Source organism: Lissotriton helveticus, chromosome 2_1 (genome assembly GCF_964261635.1).
Source record: "Lissotriton helveticus chromosome 2_1, aLisHel1.1, whole genome shotgun sequence".
Lineage (NCBI taxonomy): Eukaryota > Metazoa > Chordata > Amphibia > Caudata > Salamandridae > Lissotriton > Lissotriton helveticus.
Genome location: NC_136059.1, coordinates 1,945,694,453 through 1,945,707,632, shown reverse-complemented (window position 1 = coordinate 1,945,707,632; position 13,180 = coordinate 1,945,694,453).

Genomic DNA, 13,180 nt, shown 5'->3' with positions numbered 1-13,180 from the left:
TTTCCAACAAAAACTTCCGAACGTTTCCATTGTAAGAAACCTGTAACTAGCAAAGGGAAACACATAGGCACAAAAAGAGCACACAGCTTTCAGAATATTCCTTGTGGAACACCTACGACGCTTTCGATTTGTCATGGGGTTAACAATTTTCACGGAGTTCAACTCAAAAGGCAGACTTAGATGGCTGCTTTTACGGTGGCTTTAAAGAGTAATAGATTTTGATGAAAACGCTGCCACCCCTGCAGATCATCTTAATCTTCTTGAAGGCACTGCCCGGATGACTTCTGGGTGGTGCAGAAGAGGCCTCTGCAGGACAGAGAACAAAACCCGAGGATTTCAGACCAGCTGGGAGGTGAACTTCGTCAGAGTTTCATCCACATTCTTTAATATGTTTCCTAAACAAAAAAAACATTCCCTGCGCAGTCTACTTGTCAACGCGCCGCCAATGCAAGGGGCACCTCATATTTAACATAGATGCCTGTGTCAGACAGAAGGACACGCAGAGATTTTATATTTTTGTATGAATGCAATTCACTCATGTTTCTGTCTTCCAAAGAATTCGCGCAAATGTTTAATAACTGGAGAAAAGACAGAGGAAGGGGCAACGTACAGGTCGAGCAATATGGCTGTATTCTCCCCTTCTTTCCTGTCTCAGCGGTTTATTTGTCCAATCAGCAGTTACAATTTATTATTTATTTATTTATGCAATTTTATATAGCGCGAACTTTACCCGAAGGTGTCAGAGCGCTTTACATAGGACCCAGTTTCAAACATAAGGACTGACGGTACAAAAAGAATTTGCAAATTTTTGACTTACATAAGAACCAGTTGAAAACATACGGATTTAGGATTACATGTGTTATAAAAAGGTACAAACAGAAAAAAAAAAAAATTGCAAATGTACAAGAGATAAAGTCACACAAGGAGGAGATACAAATCGATAAACTCTAGGCATATACTTACACACAATGAATCCAGTGGCTCTGACGTAGGACAATTGAAATTAGAAGCATATAAACGAAAGGTTTGAAAGTATGGGGTTAGACCTATCGTCCCTCCACAATCCCCAAAGTAAATTTATTCTAAAAGTAAAACAAATTTCACAAACTGTGCACAATTCATGGTAAAATCTTCATAATACACTGAACACGATTTTGTAATGTGTTTTTAAAGGAACGAACTATTATAATCTACACTTAAATACAAACACGTGTTATTGATGGCGATATACAAAACAATCTGATTCCCAAAACACACAGGTTCAGGTACATTTAATTTAGAAATTCAAATGGGTCGATTTATTCTTGAAAGGTGTTCGCAAATGTTTATTTTGCATTTTTAAATCAATGAATTTGTGCAAAATATTATCTGGGGATGATAGAATATTCATTTTAATAAATCCTACTCCAGTGGTATGCTAGAGAGTTCCAAGGTGGGGATACCTTAGAACCAGCCCAATCCTTTTCGGGAAGTGGTCGAAAATTGAATCTTGTCGGTTGGAGGTTAAAGACCTTTTCTAGGATGTAAATAGTGCCCCAAAATGGCGGGAGGGAGGCTCTCCACACAAAGGAACATATTTAATATTTTCTCTACGGAGATTTTTTTAAAGCGTTGTTGCTTAAAGATGGTGACATTTCCTAATGAAGAATGGTGCACCGTGTACTATAGTGCATGAGGAATGGCCCCTATATAGTTCCAAATGCTAATTTGCAAAGGTTTTCCAGGAGAATGTGTTGAATCATGTAATTGCAAGGTTTCCAGGCCTATTTTTGAAAAAATTATATTAATTGCCCAGATTTGGAAATCAAAACCCACGGGAGGGTTACACTTCGCTAACTTCAGTAAGGACAGAAGAAAACCTACCTAAAATGCGTTCAAAAATAATAATCTAGTAAAAAGTTCACCCCTTCTCAGAGTTTTGTAAGAATATACACAAAACTGTGCCATACATCTACAAAATTAGAGAATAGGTCCTTTCACTGGTAACACTTTTGTTCTATCACTGTCAAATACTTCAAACTTCTAACCCATTGCTCCACGTGTGGTGAAGGGAGTTTATCATCACCAGTTCTGTGCAAATAATATTTGAGGAGTCAGAGAAGAAAAGTGTTAGACATGGCACCATTGGCGTGGGTCTCCCTTCCATTTTTGCTGTTGCCTCATGTGTTTTTGCTGGTGTTAGATGCATTGGGCACTGTGCCACTGCTGTCCAGTGCCACAGTGCAAGTGCTCCCTACTGTAAATTAATGTATTGATTCCATGATTGACTGATTTGATTTACTTTGTCAGACCTTAGAATAGTGCACTGAGTGTGCCCAGGGCTTGTAAATCCAAATGCTGCTGGTGGGCTTGCAGCACTGGTTGTGCCACCCACAGAAGCAGCCTTGTAAAATGTGTCTAAGGTCTGCCATTGCAGAGCCTGCGTGCAGTCTGGTACTGTCATGCTGACTGGGCAAGTGCACCCACTTGCCAGTCCCTAAACCTTCCCTTTTCTTCATTTCAGACACCCCTATGGTAGGCCCAGGGGCAGGATGCATTATAAGTATAAGGTAGGACCTGCCCTGGTGTGTGTGGCATATCCTAATAGTGAATTACAGCCATTTTTGTTTTTCACTATTGCAAGGCTACCTGTTCTCCATAGGCCAGAATGGGCAGTTAGATTATTAGATTCTTATAATCCTAACTGACTCAGAGAACATGGTGGAAATTCGAGTTTAGTATGCCTGAACTCAGAATGATAAAATACATCTTTTAGTGAAGTTGATTTTAACATTCTGTGTTTGAAAATACCACTTTTAGAAAGTAGTCATTTTCTTGTCTAACTATCCAAAACCTGCCTCTGCTAGGTTGTGTATTCCTTGTCTGGAGTTTGAGTGACAGGGCTGGGGGATTCCAGGAGACAGAATGAGTCAGCCCAGTGGTGAATAGAGAGATCTAGATGGGTATTGATGCAAAGTGTTGCATCTTAAGAACTGAACTGAACTAAGCTAAAACTACCATCTTAAGTATTGTATTGTGTATTTTTGTCGTTTATGGTCTTGTGTTAAATCTATATAAAGAATACTTATTTTTAATATACAACTGTGTGGTGTCCATCTGTAATGTTGTCACTGGATTACTGTATGTGGACACAAATGCTTTACACACTGCCTCTGAGATAAGCCTGTCTGCTCGTGCCAAGCTACCAAGGGGGTGAGCAAGGGTTATTTTAGGAGTGTACCCCCTTACCCTGACTAGAGGCAAGGGTCCCTATTTGTCACAAGTACCTACCTGTGCCAACTAGAGACCCCCAAATCTAACAAAAAGCATACATTTTTTTCTAGTAAGCACACTCCTTCATAGGCATTCCTTGGTTGCAGCCTAGTTGTGCTATGGAGGGCTACTGGCTAATCTCAAAACCTAATACCATACTAAAAAATAGAAACAAAATAATAACCAGATCCCATGCAGCTCTGAACAATGCATTAAAACAAGATACCAATAACATACACTCAAAGTTCAGAGATTATATTTGTTAGAACAATTAAATCATGCTATCTCGCAGGGGCGAAATACGAACAATACTTAAGTGATTTACCTTAAAATATTTGCATCAGCACATATTTAAAAAAAACATTTTTGATTCAAGAGCCTATGTTCACCGTAATTGTGTAAAACAGTAAAGTTCCACTCAGGCTCACTACCCAGAAACCTCTCACAGACTTTACAATGACACATAACGTTTAGAAGTGGATTTTCTTGACATACCTCTGACTCTGGAATTTGCAGGCAAACCTGCATGAACGGAATGCGCCCCCAATACTTTATAGCAAATTTGGAAAAAATAATAAGCTAATCTGAAGAACCAATAATTGCTGGTGTGTCTAATTTACCCAGGGCTAAAATATATTCAATCAGCCAGTACCCAGACTCCTTCAATCAATTTTCGATACATCTTTCATTTACCCATGCTAGTGGATATTTCACTCATCACAAATGATGTAAGTAATCGATCAAGGTTCCTGTAAAAGACACTATATAATTAATGAGTCATGGCCTAAAATAACAAGCATTTGCAATGTAATAGGTCTCGCATTTACGCGAGTTTAAACTATTGGCATTGTAAATGACAATGCGTTTTATTTATGTTTCGAATACCAAAACATAAATAAAAGGTATTACAATGCCAATAGCTCAAGCTTGTGTAAATGCGAGACCTGTTGCAAATGCTTGTTTGCCAGTGCTACACAGAACTGATGCGGACCGTGCTGCAAATCAATTAAATAAAGCAGCACGGCCTCTAAATTGAAAGCGGACTGCGCTGGAATAAGGAAAGACCATTAAAGAAAATAGTGCTCACCCACTAAATAACGGAGACTGGGTAGCGAGCCAAGTAAAAGGTCCAATCTTTATGGGCGGTAACAAAAGCAGACAAGGCGGTACCAAGGCGGGACTAACAAGCCTATGTACAAACCAGAAGCCGGCATTTTTGAAAGACAATGTCGCAAGCCAATGACAGATATCGGCGGATAGTGGTCGGGCTTCCAGTGCATTCCTTAATACAGCATGCCTCGCAGAGCGAGCAACGCATGCATGCTGCCACTAGGCTTAACCTAAAAATTACTTACGATGGGACTTTTTGGTTAATTCTTATGTATTTCTGGTCAGGTCTGGTGAATCGTCTGATGATAAATCTTTCAAGAGAGGGTACAGTAGATGTCTTTGAAGTCTTCTGTTAGGATAGTTGGGTGCATGTGGTTTTGCTCCAATATAAATACTAGTTCACCAAGCACATGAGCACATGGTGAAGTTTTGCCGAATTTGTGTTAACATTGGTTGAAAATAGCTGCTTACTGGCAATAATTAGTTTTGAGTTGTTTGGCCTAATAGGATTATTAACATATAGTGTGAGTCTATATTAATAATTGTACTTTTTAAACCTAGGATATTATGTATCAAAGTTGCGAGACCAGGGGGAGGAGCTACGCTACGAACCAAGATGGCAGCGTAAGCTCCCGGCTCCGTCGACCTCCGCCAGCAGCTCGATTATCCTGTCTTCAATCCTGACCTTACGCCTGCTCTCCTTGTTTATGAAGGTCTACTGCTTCTAAAGGTGCAATCCCGAGATTTCTACCTCGTCGGCTGACGAAGATACGCCGTGTTTCCATTCTCGGCCTACCACCATGTGGAAGCCGGGGCCTCGATTTCTGGACTACCCGGGTCAGAGTTGAACAACATCGGCCGTGAGACCTGGACTGAGCCCGGTCTCCCGAAGAGTGCCTGAATTGTTGTCTTTTTGTGATGATCCTTTGAACGATCTACACCGGGGACACGCCAGCGTGTCACGCCGGCTGCTGTGGTGGGGGCCCGGTGCCCGGAGACCTTGCTGCCTTCCCGGGGTCGACGGGCTGGGGCCCTCTCTGACGGCGAAGGTGTGTTCTGTAAGACGAGGAGCGCCCATTATTTGGTACCAGATTTGCGTGGCCTGCGACTCCGGAGTAGCCGGCCTCCGGGGTTCAAGTCCGGCTCTGTCGCCTACTGAGAGGGATGGAGCGGACCGAAGGCACGCCATCGCTGCAGGCCGTTGTGGCCGCCATTGGGGCGCTCCATTCGCACACAGTCGCTGTGTTCCGGACACTGATGGTGAAAGTGGACGGTATCCTGGAACCGGAGGATGACACCTCGTTTCGTTTCCAGCTAGAGGTGGTACCAGCGGTGCATTGCCCATCAGAGGTCGAGGTCCCCGCGCATAACCCGGAATTCATGAACCTTGACGGTCCCCTGTTACCGACGAGCCAGCCCGTGCTTCTCGCTAGCGTCTCTTGCCTGACCCAGCGGCCGCCCAACGCATCTATAGACGGTCTTCCATGTGGCTACGAGTTCCTTGGTGATGGTTCCGGATACTCGCTGTTCTTGGATACCTTTCCTCGTTCGAGCCGTGAACTTTTATCCTGTATTCTATCCTCCTGTGCTGTCAAGAACTTTTATGGACGCTTTGCCTTTACCATCAAAATGGCGGCTCGAGTGGTACAGACTTTTCTGACGGACCGTACTGGCCAGGGCTGAACTTTATCGATGGGGTCTGATATAATAGCTTTTGGCAATGCCGGGGTTGTGCCTATATTGTGACGGGAATTGGGTGGTTGTTGTTTATCCTCCCCTGACTGGTTTGTATAATTGCTAAATATTGATTTTACCATGTCTCGGGGTGGTCGCTGTTGGCGGGGGGTATGGGAGACCGGGAGTGTGTTTGCTTTCTCCTCCTCCGCTCTCTCTTTTCCCTTCCTTTAGGGTAGTTCTTGGGCGACAGGCACGCTGCTAGTGGGGTTAGGCTGTAGCCATTGCAGGGGTGCAGGGTGGGGGGTTAGGGGTGGGGTTTTTTATTTTGCCTTTCTTTTGTTCTATGGCCCCTTTTGTCTTTTCCCTTTCCTTCTACGAGAGATGGGCTGTTTATTTTTCACGGATCCTTTATTGTCTGGGTGTGTTCGCTGGCTTAATTATCCTGTAACATTGTGGACGAGGTCGCACGGGTGGGATTGCATTTTGATTGATTAATAGATTGCTTATTTCCTTTTTCCGTTATGTGTACCCGTGATGGGTCTATTACTTTTTACAGCGATTCTTGTTTGTATATTTCCCCCGCCTGGCCCTGTTCTGTATTTCACTGCGAAACACCTGATGTCTGTATTGCCTACTCTTGTCTTACTGTTAAAATAAAAAAAATATATAAAAAAAAAAATAAAAAAAGTTGCGAGACCAACAACCACTCGGATAATCCATGGTGCTTTTTTGGCCCAAATTTTGTACGTGTGAAAATTAGCTTTATTAAGAGTGTTCAGCTTTCAAGTTTCTTGGCAACAGACCACATGATATTTATTGAAGAAACTTAAGTTATTTCCACTAATGTTTAAATGATGATCAAAACCAGCAGTTTTCAAAGAGCAGAACTTTAATTTGTTCACTTGTAAGTTAACTTTTTTCCTCACCCAGTTAGGTATGAATCAGTGCCGTCAGGTAGTGGAGATAGTGTTGAGTAGAGGATACTGTGAAGGTGACCAGGCGGGGGGTTGAGTTATTAGTAAGGTTAATAAGTATAGGTTACTGAGATTATCTGTGTGAGTAGAGCCTATAAAATGCTTTAGAAGCAGGGGGAAATGAGCTTGTACCTATTCCAGGTTCTGACCTTTGTGTTGTAAAGAAGAAAGATCTTGCCTATTTCCAACCCATATATCTCAATATCTGTTTAATTTTCTTATGCATTGACAAACGTCAAAGGTGGACCTTTGCTACTGGCTTTCTCCCAACGATGGAACATACAAAACAACGTGAATTGTGTCATGACTCCAGATTTTTGAGATTACGAATTTTACAGTATTTAGCATTGGAGTGTGAGGTATGACAATCCAGATCTGTTTCAAAGGCATGTTTTCCATCTTACCGATGTTGGTAATGCTGTCTTGATATGTAATTTGCAGTGTTCTCAGACATACCTTTTAGTCACCACCAGTGATGAACGGTTCCTCGTTTCTCTGCACACTGAACATCATCACTCTGACTAGTCACTCGGCTGAGCTGTGAACTACTTGGGTCATAGTGTATAGTTTAAAAGCAAGACTTAAATCCTTATTCGCTTGCCCAAATGCCTGTTCATCAGACACCTGTGATAAACAAAATATTTCCAAAATATTCTTTACAATATGAGAATATCTGGTATACTTGTGGATATCTGATGTCCCTTCAATGGCTACAAACAAAACCTATGAATTGACTATACTTGTGTTTTCATTAAATCCCACTCCCATCTCAGGAAAATGCAACTATCCTTTGTTTCTTGAGTAGAACCTTTATGGATATAGTATACAATGAGATTGTTTCTTAAACGGTAATGCAAACAAACATTTGTTATGATTATATATTTGGTATGCACACCAATGTATCACATCCAGCACTATTTTACTTGCAACTCCTGCCCTAAGGTAAGTATAACTCGCACCCTTGCCATGTGCAGTGTTATCAAAGATGTGATTTCGGATGCCAGTAGGCATGGTATCAATGCAGTCATTGAGCATGTCAGGAATGATGCAATATGTGAGGGTACACGCAGTGCATGGCTAGGGTTCCAGTTCCAGTACCACATTGTTTCTCATTTTATCTGTCTGAAGACCCAGATTCTCAGTCCTGAGTTTGTTTACCTAAGTATATGAAAGCTGGAGAACCGGTTCTTAGTTGAACCAACAACTCTCGGGGTGAGGGTGTAGCCTGATGGCTAAGGTGGGCGACCTCAAATTTGGGGAACCAGGTATGAGTCTCTGCAAACACGCTCAACATCCTGTGATTCTGGGCAAATAACGTAATCTCCCCGTGCCTAACAAAAATGATTGTATCCTTATGTAACACAACTGATGCTCATGATACCTGATACCTTTGGGTCAAGTTTGCACTATATAATACTCCAAAAAAAACAAACCAATTTGTACTTTCTAGTGCCATGGTCTTTGGGCATCTCCACTGAAGCAAGTAATATGGGCACGCACGGTCTGGGGTCTTCTGGGGTGGAGGGTTGGCGCTTGGCTCCCTTCTAGCCGAGAAGCTCTGATCTATCTCTGATCTGGTGATGAAGGCTGGCAGGAGAGACTGTACCATAAACAAGGATAATTAAAAGGTGGGGTGACTCTGTATGTGTTTGGGGGCCAAGGGGATTACGGACAGGCTCAATTAGGAGAGACTGAATGTGAAAGGAGCAGAAGTGACCGAGAATAACTCGTAAATTGTCCCATGTCGGTTGTACATAGCTTATCCACTCCAGGGAAGCCTGCCTGGTGCCACTGCACCTGCTGCACCAATGGTAGCTTCGCCCCTGGATGAGTACCTGCCAGTCCAGAGTCCTCAAGCTGACCCAGATTATGAGTGAGGAGCTCACCCAGCTTTGCCTTTCAATTCACCACCTTCTGTTACTTGTGTTGTTGCAGCTGTAAGTGCAGAAGTGGCCGCACTAGAACACAAAAGAAAGAACTGCCGTGGGTGAGATGCCTGGGTGAGATGTTTGCAGCTGACATTGCACGCCCTGAGGTCCGGCACTGTGACACAATATTAGCCTCCCACCCACTTCAGAATGAGATGAAGAGCCGCCGAGACTCCAATGTCTTTCAGAAATTCATAGGCATTAGATGAATCTGCACCCAAACTGTGGGCAGCCCTGAGCGCAGGAGCTGAGGCTTCTAGGTCGTAGCTACCATTGGTGCAGCAGGTGCATTGGCGCCCCAGCCCAGAGGGGCCCGCTGAACCTTGAAAATTGCTGTTTCACTACCCCAACAGCAGTCAAATGTGTAGTTTTCCTTCGGAGCAGGGCCCACGGCATCCTTACTACATTCCGACAGGGTCACTGGCTGCAGGAATGGATGAGGGACACTCTGTGGCTTTTGTGCGGGCCTTGAGGGGGAGACTGGGTGGAGTCTGGCACTCTTCTCCCACCTCACCATTCGCTCCTGCCTTCCCCACTGCCTCTCCTCCTTGCCGCTGTCGTCTCTTTGATCCAGTCACGCCTATAACTATTCATTAGTACATTTCAGTGAGATTTTGAAAAGTTTTTTTTGTCTTTCCCTCCAAAGAAATGTCTCATTAACGGTAATTTCCACTTAATAAATGTGGTAATTACCTATGTGTTGCTCTGTGCTAGCCAGCTGCTTCCATGTAGAACATCCTATCCATATGACTCTAGAATGTAAAGAGTCCTTGGTCCTGGTTGCCAAGTGCTTAGAGTCAGGTGCTGCTGGCTGCCGTGTGGCTAGGACGTTGCTGTACTTGAAGCTGAAATAAAAGAACCTTGGTCTTGCTGTCATCCTGACTCCCTGTACTTCTTCACAATAAACAGACAGGTCCTGCAGAAAGGGAGACCATACCTCATTACGCCCAACCCCCACCCCGTGCTCTCGCGGGATCCTATTTCAGACACAGGAGCAGCTACTGCCCCTATCGGTCTTCAGAGGTTGATAATTTACTCGTTAGTCAACATTTCAGTGCACCCCGCACCCCTCCCTGGCACCATAAAGCACAGAAACTTGGCAGAGGGATATTTGTGGGCAGTCAGTCTCAGAATCCTTCCTTAGAGGCTGGTTCATCACAGCATTAAATTTCAGCGCATAGCCAAAACTACACTGCTTTCAGTCGTGAGAAAGTGCCTACCCTGTGGGACAAAGCCTGTCAGAGACAGAGCTCCCAAGTTTCACAGGTCCACACAAGTGGCTTATCCAGTGCAGGATGTAATTTGCCCTCTGGGATTTGTAACCCCCCATCTCATTAAAAAAAGAAAATCAGTCCAATAATGCAAATTAATAACTGTAGACTCGAGATACTTCAATTGGAATTACGTGATTTTTTGGGCTGCTCTTTTATAGTATTATTATTGATTGGCCATATTTACCAAATAATCCATTATCTGGTGAATAAGCTGCAGATTTGGTCTATACATGTCATGATTCTGCCACGTCATTTTCCTGCTGCACCTTGTCTGGCGCCTGTTTACTGTTTTCTATTATTTTTACCAATGCTTATTGTGACTTTGCCATTTGTCTGTGCCAATGCTTGTTGCAGACTACGATGTTATCAAGACCTATTGTCCCTTCTCAGCTCCAGTAGTTTACCTGTGAGCTGGAATCTGGAAGCTTCTTCCTGAGACTTTTAAATAGGGGCCACACCCTGTTCTCATTGCTGGTTCTTGAGAACCCTGAGCAGCAGCTTTTGTTGTTCTCCGGTTGCTGAAAGAAGATTCCGGTTACAGCAAAGAAACTTCTGTTTTCTTTTCCCAGGTTGTAGATCCTCTCTCAGCTACAATCAGGAAGGATCGTTCCTTTCTTAACTAACAGCATCATGAAAGAAACTATGTGCTGTTTTTGTTATTTGCTGTTTTTGTTATTTTGAATTTTCAAAGAGAGTTGCATATCGCGCCGAAGGGCTCTTTGAGCATTTACATGTATTGTAATTTTGGCACTTTGTACATCACGCTGCAGCACTCTTTGGTCATTTACATGTTTGGTGATTTTGGCAACTTGGCACATCGCGCTGAAGCGCTCTTTGTGCATTTACATATTGATGACTCTGGCATTTTGGGGGCATCACGCTGAAGCGCTCTTGGGGGGATTTGCATACCTGATGACTTTGGCATTGTGTCACATCGCGCAGAAGTGCTCTTTGAACATTTGCATTTTTGGACTCTGATACATAGCGGTAATGTGCTCCCTTGGGGATTTAAATTTTAATCTGCCTCATTAGCATATGTAATGTGTTGTGTTTTGCAAAAAACGTTGTTGGAAGTACCACTGTGATATTTAACAGTGGTTAAAGCACATAATTACGGAAACATTGTGTCTAAAGCCAAGTGGTTATTTATATGAATGTGTGCTTCGTTTTGAAACATGGTTGTTTAGCCATAACATTGTATCCTTGAGAATTATAGGAACAGAAATTGCCAGTGAAGCCTCAGAAGACGTACATGTTGACTGTTCTATGCATAACCTGCTTTTCTTTTACAGGTATGCTGTCATTGTTTAACCCGTGTTAAATATAGTCATAGAGTTTACTAAGCACAAAAGGAAAGCTAATCAAGGACAATGTCTCGTTCCAGGTCTCCCTCCCTGCAGTCCCCTCCCTAATTCCTTTCCACCCGCCTAGCCACTTTGCTACTCAGTGCAGTTAAGCTTGAGCTAAGGATGCTGGAAGGTGGGCTTCTTAAGTGTACTGCTCCTGAGGAACCCAATAGAATTTTACCAGTTCTGACAGAATAACCAGCCCACGAAATGAGTTCCTCCTGAGCAGTATCTTCAGAATGGCCACCTTGGAAGATTTGAGTTCTATGTTGGGAAACATGTAGAAAGAACTGTCAGCTGCTAGGCAGGTAACTGCGGTGTTAGCTAATAGGGTCACTCAATTACAGATATAACTAGCGTTGTCTTGTCCTCCTGCGGTAACTGATGACAGTAGCTCAAATCCATCTACAGTCTCGGTAGTGGTTCCAATGACTTTTCCTTTGGCACATCCGGAAAGGTTTGCAGGTGAACCCCTCGAATTTCAAACCGTTTTAACTCAGGTGCAGTTACACTTTAAGGTTAAACCCACATCCTTCCCCGATGCTCAATCGTGAATCGCCTTCTTCATCTCTTATTTGAGTGGTGACTCTGCCATGTGGCAGTCCCTCTGGTGCAATCGGATGACCCATTGCTTTATAGTTGCTCTTGCTTCAAAATTGAATTTGAAAGGGTCTTCGAACAAAGGACAATAGCAGGATCAGCTGATCAAGAGTTATTAGAACTCAAAACAGGGAAATAAAGACCTGGTCCATTATCTAACCCAATTCAAACGCATAATAGCAGAAACAAATTCGACAAAAGGGCGACCTTATATTATCAAGGCCTAAGAGATGAATTAAAAGATTTGATAGCTTTGATAGACCCTCAACCGAGAACATGTGAAAACCTAATAGCTTTAAGTCTTCGGTTAGACCAAAGAGTTTTAGATCGTAAAGGAGACAAGAAACGGTTGGAGTTCAGACCTTCCATTCGAAATAAATAAAAAGCACACTTTGTATCGCAGGATACTAGTGAACTAATGGAGATCGGATGTGTACAAAAACCCTTAACCTCTGAAGAAAAGGAGTCTCATAGGAAAAAAGGTCTATTGTTTATATTGCGGCAAAAAAGGACATTTTCGTCAAAGACTGCTTGGCAACTGCGACCAAAGAGGCAAACTAGAATACTCAGGGAACAGCCAGGAGACTTCCTCAAGTACTAAATATTTGCCTCCTGATCAATCTGTTTCCAACACATTGCAAGCCTCCATTTCCCATCTAGTATTAAACGTACAATTCACAATTTCTTAGCAAGAGCCTAAAACTGCGGTGGTCATGGTGAATTCTGGAGCCGCCGGCAACTTTATTGCTGCTGCTTTCATAACAAAATTTGAAATACCTACCTTGGTAAAAACAAAACCAGAAATGGTTCATGCGGTAGATGGCAAACAGTGAACATCTGTATTGATTACTCATTTTACTATTAAAGTAACCATGAAATGCACGTGGATGAAATATCCTTTGATATAATTGATGCTCCCCAATTTGGTGTCATCCTCGGAATGCCTTGGTTGACTGACCACAATCCCACAATAGATTGGTCTAAGAGAAGTGTTACTTTTCAGTCAGAGTGGTGTCAAT